The following is a 14,287-nucleotide window of genomic DNA, read 5'->3' on the forward strand; positions in this document are numbered from 1 at the left end:
TACTAGTGTGCCTGGGAGAGCAGTGGAAAAAGGGCTAAGGCACTGGGATGCTGCACCTAGGTTTGAGACCCGGGAGAAGCTCCTGGCCCTTGGCTTCAACCTGGCATAGCCCTGGCCATTGTAGCCATTTAAAGAATGAACCAGCAGATGGAATATCTCTTAAAGAAATTGATAACCCTGGGCATTTCTCTGCCTTCAAGGACATTTTAGAATGTGCAAATTTCTTTGTTTTTCTATAAGCCCCTAGATGGAAGGGAGAGGAAGGTCACATTTATACATTTTATTGTATTGAAAAGAACATGAGTCCCTACCTTACACCTTACACAAAAATCCACATTAAATGAATCAAAGACCTAATTCTATGACCTGATACCATCAAATTACTAGAGAACATTGGGGAAACTCTGCAAAACATTGGTCTATGCAAAGACTTTTTGGAAAAGACCCAGAAGCATGGGCAATCAAAGCCAAAATTGACAAATGGGATCACAACAAGCTGAGAAGCTTCTGCACTGCAAAGGAAGCACTCAGCCAAGTGAAAGAATGGGAGAAAATATTTGCAAACTATGCAACTGATAAAGGTTAACATCTAATATCTATCAAGTTCAAGCTATTCAACAACAACAAAACAAACAATCCAGTTAAGAAATAGGCAAAGCACTTGAACAGGCATTTTTCAAGAGAGGAAATTCAAATGACCAACAGACACTTGACTATACATGACAGTTGTATAACTAAAATAAAATTTTTAAAAATGAAATAAAAAAGAAAAAAATTTAAAAAAGAAAAGCACATGAGCCAAACCCTAATATAAAACAAATCTGAGATGAATCTAATTCTATGTGCTCTTTCTTTCAAAACAAAAACGGTCACAGTATTTTAATTGTAATAATATGCATTGTCTTAATGTATTTTAGATGAACATTTAGAGTTACCACATTTAGTATACATGGAGTGCTCAGTTGAGTGATCCATGGGAGGCAGGCACTCAACTACAATTTAGGCTTGCCAAATTAGTGTTGTGTGTATATGTCTCTAAACACACAAGCATACATATACATACATGCATATAACGTGATACATAAAAGGTCTTTCAAAGGTTCATGGAAAATGAGTATTATGAAAAAACTGCAGAGATTTCAAGGTTTTTTGTACTAAAATAAACATATCTTTTAATTATATTTTTCCATGAACTTTTTGAAGTTCTCTCCCATATTTTTATATATATATATATAGAGAGAGAGAGAGAGAGAGATTGTTTATTATTTATGCATTCATCTGTTTGTTAATAGACACACTGGAGTTTCTTTTTGCCACCATGAATAATGCTGCATTTAACGTTCACATACAAATATCCAAGTCTCTGTTTTCAAATCTGTGGGTATATAACTAGAGGTGAACTCCATCCCAATAGGAGTACATATATTAAGAAATAAAAGCATAAAGGCCGGCGCCGTGGCTCAATAGGCTAATCCTCCACCTTGCGGCGCCGGCACACCGGGTTCTAGTCCCGGTCGGGGCGCCGGATTCTGTCCCGGTTGCCCCTCTTCCAGGCCAGCTCTCTGCTATGGCCAGGGAGTGCAGTGGAGGATGGCCCAGGTGCTTGGGCCCTGCACCCCATGGGAGACCAGGAAAAGCACCTGGATCCTGGCTCCTGCCATCGGATCAGCGCGGTGCGCCGGCTGCAGCGGCGGCCATTGGAGGGTGAACCAACGGCAAAGGAAGACCTTTCTCTCTGTCTCTCTCTCTCACTGTCCACTCTGCCTGTCAAAAAAAAAAAAAAAAAAAAAAAAAAAAAAGAACATTTAGAAATAAAAGCATAATACCAAGAACCAGTAGGAGATGCTGAGTTAACTGCCAAAGAGAGGCTATTAATTCACTAAATGGAAGTTGATCAGGAAATGATCCTTCCCCTCTCCCTACTCACAGTTGAGTGATCAGCTGAGTGATCAATGGGAGGCATGGGGCCAATTACAATACAGCATCTGTAAGAGGGGTGTGGTGTAGTGAAAACCAAGTATTTGGTCTTCATTCCTGGTTTTTGGAGCACAGCTCCTAAACCCGTGGAATCTCCAGAGTGATAGGGCTATGGAGATGGTGACTGGGAGCTCCTGGGAGATTCAACATGAGGGCAGGTCAGCAGAAACACCAGGCCATGATTACAGAGTTGGATTTTTCAGCTCCCAAACCCCATCTCCAGGGAGGGAAAAGGGATGGCCATTGAGCTCAGTCTTCAAGAACCAGCGCTTCACTAAATCCTGCCCTTCAATGAAACCTCTTAACTATGGGGCTCAGTGGGGGCTGGTGAATATTAAGATGCTGGGAGAAAAATGGCCCAAGGCTAGTACGGCTACCCTCACCACCTAGTTTGACTTATGCATCTCTTACATTTGCCTGTTCCTAAGTTGTATCCTTTGTAATAAACCAGTAATAGTACTCTGTGAGCTATTCTAGCAGAACCTGTGAGCTTGAAAAGGGTGGACTGTGGAAACTCTGACTTCACAGCCAATGAAGACAGAGGCATGGGTAACCTGGGGCCCTAAAACCTGAAATCAGCATCTGAAATGGGGCAGTCTTGTAAGACTGAGCCCTCAAGACTTTTGGAGTCTGATGCTGAATCCCGGCAGTTAGTGTCACAATTGAACTGAATTGGAGGAAACTGAGTTGCTATCTGTAGAGTTGGCGAGCTGTTCGGTGAGAAAAACCTCACATCTACAGTTCCAGCAGTTTGCTAAGTAAAAATAATTGAAGAGGTGGGTAATGACAACTCCAGAAGGTTTGACGAACAAGGGGAGGTTACACGTGAGCTGGATTCTCAAGGCCATCAGCAGAGCACCATGTGATGTAGGCCAAAGAACCAACATGAACACAAATGTGGCTCTTGTCCAGAAAACCTGGTAGTTTAGTGAGGTTGCAGGAAGAGAAGGGTGAGACAACAAAAACTGGAAAGCAGGTTACAGCTAGATTGCAAGGGTCTTACTATATGTTGGGGCATTTGGGCTTAATGTGTAGCAGTGAAAAACCACCAAATGTGTGGAAACCAATTGATCAGGACAGAGGAAGGATGGATTGCCAAGTGGGGGAGGCAGACAACAAGTAGGCCAGTCACATGACTAATCCAGGCAAGTGGCAATAAAAGCCTGGCAGAGGGAAATCAACAAGGCAGGACACAGGTTAGGATAACAATATAGAGATTAAAATTAATAAACTCAAGAAACTCACTAGGTACAAGGTCAAGGCAGATGCTGGGCTTTTGGGTCAAGGTTTCCACCCAGGCAACAGATGTGTTATTAAACCATTACTGATGACAAGGATTTCAGAGCAAGAAGGAGACGCAGGAAGGAAGAAACAGCTTACTTTTGCCTTGGAGATGTCTAATGGAAGCTGAAAATACACATCTGTGAGAATTCAGAGGAACTGGAATTCCATGTATTACACAAATAAAGTCAGCATGAGTACAGAGTTAACTGGTTTTCATATAAATGCAAAATATGCCTGCTTCATATTACAAATCTTAAGGAAGTATTCAAAGAAAAAATTTAAAAAACATCCATTAGGTCATTATCACATGATTCTATGCAATAAATCTGTCTCTTTTAAAAAATATGGAATGCTTCACAAATTTGCATGTCACCCTTGTACAGGGGCCATGCTAATCTCTGCATTGTTCCATTTTAATATATGTGCTGCCAAGGTGAGCACAGAAATAAGTATCTTGAGGCACATATCTCTTACTGTTTCTTGTCTTTAGCTAACTGCTAACAGCCTGAAAGAATGCAACTACATAACCAAAAACAACAATAACTTGGCTTTTTCCAATGAAAGGGAAAATTTCATTTATCACCATAGAAGGTTTGCCAAAGTAGAAGATTAAAAGCAAAGTACTAATGAATCCATCCATTTGTGCTACTTTACTATAACATACATAAAGTCACCTATCTTTAATTTTGACACTGCATAATTAAGACATAATTTACAGCTTTCTATGTTACATTAACTATTGAGTATTTTGGCAAATTTGTATACTTCACTAAACGAGCAGAGCTTCAAAAAGACCAAGAAAGTATTTCAGAAGAATGAGTTATTATTTTAGGAACCAAGTACGCTGATGATTCAAATCAAATCTGAAGCAAAAGTAAAAGCATGCTGGTTTCCTGGATGAAATTTGAATGAGTTTATGCAATAGTTTGGTGGAAAACTTTTTAATGGAAATATGTATTTCAGCTCTACAAATCTGCTTCTGGAACAATGGGTTCATTATTTCCTCTTTGTAGCACTACCAAGATGATCATGCTTTATGACCAGTCATGCCACAAAACCTTTCTTCTCCTTCTCCTTTCTTTCTCCCTCTTTCATTTTCCTTCTTCTTTCTATCCCCACCCACCCTCCTTCTCTTCCTCTCCTTTCCTCTCTCCCTCTATTTCCCTTCCAAAATTTGTCTCCTTCCTAAAGTCTGTACTTTGAGACCTCCTGAAGGCCAGAAAAGGTTGCAAAGAGACACTTCCTTCCTAAACCAGAAAACCAAGGTAACCCCATTGAGTGTTTACACCCCATCAGCAGTGTAATCACATCCATCCTTCGAATAAGCGCAGCCTGGCCACGTGACCAGCTGCACACTGAGCACTGTGACCAGCTAGGACAGAGTCAGTCCCCTGGGAGGCCAGCTCTGGGGGGTGGGACTTCAAGATGATTCAACTAAAGTTGTCCTATTTGAAAGAAGAACCTGATGCAGAGTTTGCATGTAGTAACCTTTCCTCTACCATCTCCTAGAGCTGAAGGCATTACACATTCTAGAGGCTTTCGTAGCTGCTTAGCAACTTAAATGTGGCATTCCATTTTTGAAGGTAAAACAAAATCGACAGTGAGGTAGCTAGCTGCTTCTAAGATGCTTCTCTGCTTTGCTAGCTTCTCCTTTGCCTTTGTGTAATAGAAAAGACTTACAAATGAATCAAAGACCCCCATATAATTATTGACAGCCTTCTTAAAATTCAGCCAGGAATGTAACTGGCCTATCAGATGTGGGCATTTCTGATAGCTTTTGGGAAGTCTGTCCAGTAAGCTCATCAATCTACAGAGGATATTTAAATTTCTCAAACACAAACCATACATCTGATTTAATCAGTCAACCAACAAAATCTCTTTTGTGTGTGCAGCACTGAGCAACGGGCTATGGTGGATGCCAAGGTACAAACAACTGATAACCATGAACACCATTCACTGGGCCAGGTCTAGTGCTACATGCTTCCTACATACTACCTCATTTCATTTAATTCTCAAGCCTGCTTTATGAGATGCCCATTGCACCCATTTTACAGATAAGAAAATCAAAGCTAAGAATACTTAAGTCAACTCACCTGTGCCAGAACTGGCACTCCTTATCACTACACCTGCTATTTCTGTTCAGGTGCAAGCTGCTTTTGCTATTACTGCTGGGCAGCCCTCAATAAATGGACATCCAGCAAGAAGAACCACAGCAGGAACTAAGAGAAATATGTTGCTTTCTAAGAAGACCACCTGTTAAATCATCTCAGCAAGTAAACTACACAAACTGTGAAGACCTTCACAGGAGATTTATTCCAGGTCAAGATGTGCAGAACAACAGAACAATCAGCAACCACACCAGCTGCAGCCTCTAGGAAAGTATGCAAGAGGCGCATAGCCTGCCACATGCTCTGGTCCATGTCCACTTAGCACAGTCCCACACTGCGTTTGCAGTGCTCTGTGAAAACCCTCTCTTGAAGTGATCCATTTTGGGACTCCTTGTGCCCTTCCTGCTGCTCTCCTCTTTTCCTAATGGACCCCAACCAGTGTTTAAACTTCAGATTAAATTTCACCACCTCCAGGGAGCTTTCTCTGACCCTACCGGCTCCCTTGTTTCCTTTGTTTTAAGTCTCTGCAAACCCCTTCATTGTTCCTTTAATGGACCTACTATGAGTGCAACTAATTATTTCATGATTGATGTTGACTGCTGTCTCTTAGCAAGGTTCAAGGACAGGAGCCATGCCTATGGTGTTACCACTCTATACCCAGGACCTGGCCATAATGCTTGAACATAATGCTTGAAAGGAGACAAGCAAATAATTGGCAAATGAACACATGGATGATTATATCAAATTTGTTCTTTTAAATGGAAAGTTTTAAAGGTATAATCTGTTCAAGAAATTCTGTCCTATTGTTATTTTACCAGGAATGTAACACCTACAAATCGGTCAGCCTCTACCTTGCTTTTCTCACTAGTAAATCAAACCAATATGTATTTGTTGACCATAAGACGAGTTTCCAGAGTTGTGCTCAGTACAGTGAGGGCCACCAATGAAGACAGAACTTCCAGCACAGGCTTTTACATTCCTGGCAGGCAGGGTCAGGAACAAGAGACCCAGTCCAGCCAGTTTCTTCAACACCTGCTGCACTTTTTGAAAAATGTGCTAGACCAGTCTCAATTCAGAGAAAATTCCAGTAAAGCTAAGAAGCTCAGCATTTAGTATTCTAGCTCTGGAAACACAAAGAGCAGCACTCCGGTTCTATCAGTGCTGTCCTGTGCCCTGCTCAGCATGGCAGCCTTTCAAAGCACTCTTCCTTCATTAACAGCCATCTCCCTACAGCCAACTCAAACCACTCCTGGACTTCCTCCTCACTTGAATGAGCCGTCTGTCAACCTAAGTGGCTGCAATATTCCTCCAGAGAGGGTCATATTCACTTAGGCTGGAGACATGCAACATACCAGGCAGGTTTCACAAGTCTAAGTTCCTGTTATATAATAAAATATCTCCGCGAGACAAAGAAATATTCCAGATAAGTGGCAGCAAAGTATGTGCTGCTGGAAATATTTTCTTAACAGAGCACCGAGAGAACATTCTGTACTCTACCAAAATGAATTTGCATTCTGCTGTGGCTAAGTGAGACTTGGGGCCTGTTTGTTTTGGTGGTCACATTGACACTGAAGATCAGCATCCACTTCTGTTAGCCACTTCTGTGGCTCATGGATAGTAAACCCAGCAGGGGTACCACATCAGTCCATGGTAGGCATCAATAAACAACTGTGGCACTCTGCCAGCATGCAGAATTTGCACTCTGTGCAGCCATTCTCAATCTACCAAAATTGATGATGAACAAAATGAAGTTCTCCTATGAATCCTTCACCAGGCTAATTGATTCAAAATGTGTTTATTTGACAAAAATTAAATAAATAAGGCTATTGTTGCAATCAAAATATTCTGCATCAGGGATCTAGAAAAGATCTCAAGACATTTCCTTCTCAATAGACTATACATCTCCTCACCTTCCATTTTTAGCTTTTTCCTCTGAAACTTTATCTCTGCATTGATAATAAGAGGATAAAGGCTGCCGGCACTGCGGCTCACTAGGCTAATCCTCCGCCTTGCGGCACCGGCACACTGGGTTCTAGTCCCAATCCGGACGCCGGATTCTGTCCCGGTTGCCCCTCTTCCAGGCCAGCTCTCTGCTGTGGCCCAGGAGTGCAGTGGAGGATGGCCCAAGTGCTTGGGCCCTGCACCCCATGGGAGACCAGGAGAAGTACCTGGCTCGTGCCATCGGATCAGCGCGGTGTGCCGGCCGCAGCGCGCCAGCCGTGGCGGCCATTGGAGGGTGAACCAATGGCAAAGGAAGACCTTTCTCTCTGTCTCTCTCTCTCACTGTCCACTCTGCCTGTCAAAAAAAAAAAAAAAAAAAAAAAAAAGGGTAAAGGCTGAAATTCAAAGCAGTTTGGAATGCAAGGGAAAAAGTTCTAAGCCAAAATATCTGGTAGCTCTTTCTTCCCACGTGACAGCTCTTCCTTATGCCTTAAACTCTCTATGATAAGTTTACTTAAAAGTTCTTACCATCCTGGAAAAGGTATAAGATCAGCCTGGACATGGGGCAGAAGAGACTGAAGTAAAAGAGATAAGTGAAGGTGATTTCCATGAGTGTGAATCAAAGGGTGCTCTTATCCTTAATCCCACACACTCCAGAGCCTGTGTATGTTTAAGTCCAGCTGCACACAGGCACCTCCGTTCAAGGCACAAAGCAACCCCAGGAAGGGAAGTGCTAGGGAGGTGGAGCTGGGGGCCAGGGAAGTGAGGGGCGAGGAGAGACTACAGACCTACCTGTCCCTGGAGACTCCTTGGCACTAGGCAAGCCTCTGCCTTCCCTCATCCTTCCCCTCACTGATAATGGACTTGCTAGAAGGAATGTACACAGAGCCATACAGAGGAGAACGGTATAAAAATGACTTTGAAGCTTACCAGCAGACTGCATATTGGCTTAATACCATGAATTTGAAGTATTTATCATCAGAACCTCTGTCACAAAGTGGAGGGGAAGGCTCTGGCCCCATGGTAAACTTTCACACACTTTACTCTTTTGTTCCACATGTATTGTTTTAGATTGCAATTTCTCCAAGAAATGAGCATCAGCTTCTAAAGAATGACAGATACCATACACCAGCACTCTTTTCCAAATGTCCATAGAAGAAAGTCTGGGTCTGCATGGGCCTGGGAAGCCCTGGGATATCACGGATGGTTTTACAGGTTTTATTGTGTTTATTTCATTCATATCTAATGGGATTCCCTCCCTCCAATTTTATCTTTGACCATGAAGACTGAGACCAAGCATGCCTGGTTCACTCCTGGATACCAAGGGCCCACCAAAGAAGTAGCACTCAACCCCTGTATTGGCTGGGTCACTTCTAGTTACCTGTATGCCTCCTTACTCTGCTGTAAAGTGTCACCTGTCATAGAGAGGAACCATGAGTGTTAATACAAAGCAAGTGTCTCCCAGGCATGGCTGAAGAGCCGCATTAAATGACAGGGCCCTCCTGATGGCGGTGGGCTGCAGGGAGGCAGCACTGAATGGCTGTGCGGAAAGGCAGCGCTCTCAGCTATAGGCACTGGGCTGGCAACTCTCACTGTGGATGTTTACGCTGCTTACACAGCATCAAGATGAGAGCTTATACCCTCAAGAAGGGTTTAGCTAATCCTTCGCCTGGCCAAATTCTTTGAAAGCACAAAACCTAGAAAAGGTTTACGACTTCTGAGGCACTGTTTCCTCTTAGTCGATGAAGGCTGCCTAAGCAATCCAGTGACCCTTCCACTGTGGCTGCTGGGAAGGGCGGCCCTGTGTTTAATGCTAACTCAGAGGCTGGACCAGAAGCCCTAGGCATGCAGGCTCCTCTCATCTCTGCTTTGGTCTTGTCTTCTGTTCTCCACGTGAACAGCCTCACTGTGTACGTGTCTGTTATTGGAAGCTGCCTGGAGCCTTCTAAGGAGGCAGTCTGGGTATAAGGTATGAAGGATAAACAAACAAGCTGGAGAAATATGGATTCTTATTTGGTGCTTGGAAATGGCACCAAGAATGAATTTACAGAATATTGGGATAAAGTCAAATAAAACAGCCTTTTCATGCCAAGGCCCCTTTTCTTATTGTGCATTGGTAATTCCAGGATAAAAATCAGGATAGGAAGGAACATGTGTTTCTTCAGGCCCTATTTTCAGAACCATTTTTAGGGAACATCTATGACTTTTCAAATCAAGATTCAGTAAACAAGTAAAAATAACATTTAAAGGGAGTTCCAGATCATGGCTCACTCAGCTTTTCTTTACATACACCCTAAAAGTTATCTTCCTAAGACAGAGAGATGCTTTCTATGGCTCTCATCAGTTTCATTTTTTCAAAATGGAACAGGGACACAGAATTTTCAGAAATTCTAGAATTCAGTTTCCTAAGCCATAATATTCTAAGAAAAAAGGTGCTGGTCTGCAGGAGGGCAATATAATTTCATGTCTTTTCTCACATTTTCAAACCTGCTCCAGCTTACGGAGTAGCTGGCTCCAGGGTGCCCCTTCACCTTTATTTTTATCAAAGGCTTTGAAAATAGCATCCTCTTAGGCAGTTCTCAGAACCGCACCTGTGAGCCAAGCATCCAAAGAACAGGATCTGTAGGGTTCCTGTCCTGATTTGAAGTGGATGTGAGAATCATCATACATTTCTATTTCTTCAATTACTAAAACAAATCTAACAAAGGAGTGGAGAAGAGTGGATCTTCACTGAGCCCAGCAGTAGACAGAGATCAATCAGCTCAAGAAAGACCACTGGCAACCAAGTGAGGAGGGAGACGCACCAGGAAGAAGAGAGATGCAGTGAGGGAGAGGAGACAGTATGACACAGCAGCCTCTGAATTGCCTCCTCCAACGCTTTCCACCCAGGCTCTCCTGCCTGCCCTCTCTCCCACTTTTATGCTTTCCTTTTCCTTCAATACCAGTGAGATGGGTTTCTCACCTCTTGAGTAGATGTTATCATGATGCCATCTCACAGTTTACCACACTATTACAAGGCCAATTGTGCCCCCTGGGTATCATACCTTTGGAGAATGTAACCAGGGTACTGCTCTGGAGTCAGACCTCCTGGGTTCAAAACCCAGGCCTCTCTTTTACCAGCCATGGAACCTTGGGCAGCTCATTTAACATCTCCATGTCTCTATTTCCTCATTTGCAAAATGGGACAAGTAATGGTATGACCTCAGGATATTCTCATGATGAATAAATGAATTAAAACGTGGTAAGTGGGGCCGGTGCTGTGGCGTAGCAGGTAAAGCCGCCGCCTGCAGTGCCAGCATCCCATATAGCACCAATTCTAGTCCCGGCTGCTCCACTTCTAATCCAGCTCTCTGCTAATGCCTGGGAAAGCAGTGGAAGATGGCGAAAACTCAGAGGAAGCTCCTGGCTCTGGATTGGCGCAGCTCCAGCAGTTGCGGCTAACTGGGGAGAGAACCAGTGGATGAAAGACCTCTCTCTCTCCATCTGCCTCTCCTTCTCCCTCTCTGTAACTCTTTCAAATAAAATAAATAAATAAATCTAAAAAAAAAAAAACGTGTTAAGTGTTTAAAACATGGTCTGGTACATGGTGCACGCTCATTCACAATGATTGTCATGTGAAGCATAATCAAATGCCTTTCCCTCTTATATGAATTCACAGGGTTCACATGCCTTTCAAACAGTGCTAGCAGGCTTTCTTCCTCTTCCTGAGCACTGAGTCCAAGCATGGCAAGCCCAGGTCCTGTATGTCCATCAATTAAGTCTGGGTGAACAAGTGCAATATCATCTGGCCAAACACCAGATCCACTCAAAAATCACAAACGTATCTATCCACTTGTAAACATTTAACAGGTGCCATAATAACAAAATTAGAGGAGGATCCAGCTGGAGCTTGTTTTTTAGGTTCTGTGTGTTGCTACCTCCTCAGGGAGTCATACATGAGGAAGCAAACAGGGAAACTAACAATGCTCTGCCCCCTAGAAGAAGCAGGACATTTCCTTAGACATTCAGGGCCTTGGGCTCCTAATCCCTGTGAAGAAGTCCTGTCTTAATTAAGAGGCCCGAAGGCAGGCAAGGCGCAGCCAGGCTTGGCAAGCACACAAAGTGGACCACGTTTATTTTTAGAACCCCCTGTGGCAAGCTAAATCATGGCCTCCAAAGATATCCAGGCTCTGGGAACACATGAACTGATTGGTAAAGGGCAGGAGGATCAGAGCCAGAGCAGAGAAGATGCCAGGTACCCAGCTTTGAAGAGAGCAGGAAGGGTCCCAAGTCAAAGAATGCAGGTGATCTGTGGAAGCTGAACAGGCAAGGAAACGAACTCTCCCTACAGCTTAAGAACCACTGGCAGGTAGAGCAAAACACCTCCTACTAAATCATATGCAAAAAGCTGGGAAGTGATTGGAAGATGGGTCAAGACTATAGATGTCAAGAGTGCCGTGTCCAGTATTTTCCACTATTTTCTTATGTAACAGAGAACCATGGTAGTTTCTGTATTTCAGGGAGATAACCCTGGAGCTAGCAGGGTGAAAGGTAGGAGGAAGGGCAGGGCAAGAATGCACTGAGGTGCGAGGAAGGAGACAAGGTGATCATGGGTCTGCACATCTCATCCACTTCAGATGCTACCCACTGCCATTATCCAAAGCACTAGGCACAGTTTAATGTGACCCAGCAACTCCACTCCTAAGTACAACCCAAGAGAAATGAAAACCTAAACAGAAAAGCTGGCACACAAATGTTCACAGCAGGGTAATCTACAATAGCAAAAAAGAGAAACAGGTGGACTCTCTATACATGGAATACTGTTCAGCAATAAAAATGAATAAAATAGTGACACGTTACACCTTGGGTAGACCTTGCAGACATCATGTTAAGTGACGGAAGCTTGTCATAAAATACAACAGTGCGAATGACTAATGTGAAACATAGCATGCAGTCAGATCAAGAAAAACAGAAAGTAGATGGGTGGTTGCCTAGAGCTGAGGAAACGAGGTTAAATGGGGAGCAGGAGGCAAGGGGTACAACACTTACTTGTGAGCTGATAAGAACATACACTTATGAGGGCTGCACAATCTATAAGTATACTATAAACCACTCAACTATACAGTTTCAATGGGTTCTTTGTGTGGTATGAGAATTATTATCTCACTAAAGCCCTTTTAATAAGAGGGCAGCAGCCAGGGACACGGGCAGCTGCTCTCAACTGTTTGTTGTATATGAAGTGCTCTCTTTCCTGCTTTCTGGTACAGCAGATTCTCTTTGGGTTTCAAGTCTTTCCCAGTGACTCTTACGAAAAATCCCAAGAATTAAACAATGGAGGAGAGCTGTGTTGCTCGAGGCAGGGTCAGGAGGCCCAGAGCTTGCCGGTAGTCTGGCTTCCCTGACACCCAAATTGGCTGACCTACAGTGCCTTCAGGGAATTCCAGGACCCCCAGAGCACCATCGGAAACCCCTCCACAGATCCAAGAGGCTGAGCAATGTGGGAATGTTAAGCATCTTTGCAGGGTCAGTGACAGGGAATTTAGCCAAAGTCCTTGCAGTCACAGCAGGGAATCAGAGACACAATGTTCCCACCAAAGCCAGCCCTGCTCACTGCCTAGTGTCATCCTTTTAAGCACCATATAAAATATACTAGTTGGTAGGAATGATCTCTAGGAAATATTTCTTTTTACATCCTCTCATGAGGTTGTCAGAACAGCCCAACGGAAGGGTCAAAACATTCGGCAAATATCTTTTTCTTTTTTAAAAGCATTTTTAAAAATTTATTTTTTAAGGAATACAAATTTCATAAGTACAACTTTAGGAATATAGTTATTCTTCCCACCATACCTGCCCTCCCACCTACACTCCCACCACTCCTCCTCCCTCTCCCCTTGCCAGTCCCATTCTCCATTAAGATTAATTTTCAGTTAGCTTTGTATACAGAAGACCAACTCTATACTAAGTATAGAGTTCGTGTGTGTGTGTGCACACACACAAACTTTGAGAACTAATTTTACAGTTAACTCTCATAATACAACTCATTGAGGACAGAGGTCCTACATGGGGTGTTAGTGCACAGTAACTCCTGTTGTTAATTTAACAATTAACACTCTTATGTATGATGTCAGTGACCACCCAAGGCTCTTGACATGAGCTGCCTAGGCTATGGAAACCATTTGAGTCCACAAACTCCATCAGTATTTGGACAAAGCCATAAGCAAGGTGCAAGTTCCACTCTTTAGAGAAAAGTACATCCTTCTTTGAGGGCCACTTCTTTCCACTGGGTTCTCACAGAGATCCTTTATGTAGAATTTATTTTTTTTATTATATTTTTTTTTTTTTTTGCCACAATGTCTTGGCTTTCCATGCCTGAAATGCTCTCATGGGCTTTTCAGCCAGACCAGGAAGCCTTAAGGGCTGATTCTGAGGTCAGAGTGTTACTTAAAGAGTGGAAAATCTCTTTTTCATAAAATACAAAATCTAACCTAGCATTGATTGGTGTTTGTTTTTTTTTTTTTTTAAGATTTATTTTATTTATTTGAAAGGCAGAGTTACAGAGAGAGAAGGAGAGAGAGAAATTTTTCCACTGGACACAACAGCCAGGACTGGGCCAGACCAAACCCAGGAGCCCAGAGATTCTTCCAGGTCTTCCACTTGGATGACAGGGTCCCAGGCACTTGGGCCATCTTCCTGCTCTTCCCAGGCCATTATCAGGGAGCTGGATAGGAAGTGGAGCAGTCAGGACTTGAACTGGCATCCATATGGGATGCCAGTAATGCAGGTAGCCCCAATGCTGGTCCCTATGCTACTTTTTTTTTTTAAAAGATTTATTTTATTTATTTGAAAGATAGAGTTACAGAGAGAGGTAGACACACAGAGAGAGGTCTTCCATGCACTGGTTCACTCCCCGGATGGCTGTAACAGCCAGAGATGCGCCCATCTGAAGCCAGGAGCCAGGAGCCAGAAGCTTCTTCTGGGTCTCCCACGAGGGTACAGGG

At 43.3% G+C, this 14,287-nt stretch overlaps 1 protein-coding gene and 1 non-coding gene across 2 annotated transcripts in view; both read right to left on the minus strand.

Annotated features, from left to right (window-relative positions):
• ARHGEF26 (Rho guanine nucleotide exchange factor 26) overlaps positions 1–14,287 on the minus strand; it is a 133,479-nt gene that overhangs the window by 58,675 nt on the left and 60,517 nt on the right. The window lies entirely within an intron of this gene.
• On the minus strand, positions 3,600–3,702 carry LOC127483047 (U6 spliceosomal RNA). The gene has a single exon (XR_007909021.2). It is a non-coding gene; the product is annotated as a U6 spliceosomal RNA (small nuclear RNA).

Source organism: Oryctolagus cuniculus, chromosome 4 (genome assembly GCF_964237555.1).
Source record: "Oryctolagus cuniculus chromosome 4, mOryCun1.1, whole genome shotgun sequence".
NCBI lineage: Eukaryota > Metazoa > Chordata > Mammalia > Lagomorpha > Leporidae > Oryctolagus > Oryctolagus cuniculus.